Here is a 1260-nt window from a genome sequence, read left to right on the forward strand (position 1 = left end):
TTGTATTAGGTGCACTTAATTGTATTAGGTTATCAAATATGAAATGTTCAATTTCAAATCCAAAGTTTATTATATCTCAAACAAACAGCAGTACTATTAATCAAAGTATGTGCCTAAACTATCAACAGTTTGCCATCCTAATGGTAGCTTGCTTATGCCAGCAGCAAAGAAACCTGGAGAGCGAGTGGTAATGAAATCATTAAAAGTGTTTTCCGCAGCTTGTTGAGAATTGGATATTTTTACTTGCAAGAAGCAGTCCAAAGCCTGGAAGAAGTGTTAGTCAGTTGGTTCAAGGTCTGGTGAATAGAGGATGACAGAGAGTTTCAAGTCCAGCCTCTGTAGTTTGAGCAGCATTGTTTTTGGAGACATGTGGTCTGGCAAGAGGATTGGCCTGTCTTTACTGGGCAATCTCGGCTGCTTAATCGCAAGCATCTTCATCATTTCATCCAACTGGTTGCAGTAGACATCTCCTGTAATTGACTGACTAGGTTTCACGAAGCTATAGTTAATAATAACAGTGCTGGACCACCAAACAGAAACCATTAGCTTTTTTGGTTGAATATTCGGTTTTGGACTGCATATTGGCACTTCATCTTTATCCAACCATTGTGCCCAATGCTTGCGATTATCAAGAAGAATCCATTTTTCTTCATGCGTAACAATACAGTGTAGAAATGATTCACCTTTATGTTGTGACAGCAAAGAAAGGCATGTTTTCAGATGATTTCTATGCCGACATTCATTTAATTCATGTGATACCCAACTATCCAGGTTCTTTACCTTGCCCATTTGTTTCAAATTGTCCAATATTGTTGAAACAGTAACATCAAACCTTGCTGCTAATTCACGTGTAGATTGAGATGAAATTGCTTCCACTACAGCTTTTAGCTCATCATTATCCACCGTGGTCTCAGGTCACTCACATGGCTCATTTTCAAGATTAAAAGCACCACAATGGAATTTCTCAAACCATTGATATACTGTGTGCATTCATTAGCCACATCCTTTCCAAACACTTCATTGATATTTCTAGCTGTCTGCACTGCACTGGTTTCATGATGGAACTCACATTCAAAAATAACACAAATTTTGACCTATCCATGGTTTCACAAAAATTGTTCTAAAAAAAAGATTTGAAAGATAATCACAAGCCAAAACGTATGTTTGAAAGAATGAGTATGTACCTTCACAATAAAAACAAAAAACAATCAAAAAAATCAACAAGAAAAAAATCAAACAACCCCATCAACAAATGGGCAA

Source organism: Propithecus coquereli, unplaced genomic scaffold (assembly GCF_000956105.1).
Source record: "Propithecus coquereli isolate 6110/MARCELLA unplaced genomic scaffold, Pcoq_1.0 Scaffold30, whole genome shotgun sequence".
NCBI lineage: Eukaryota > Metazoa > Chordata > Mammalia > Primates > Indriidae > Propithecus > Propithecus coquereli.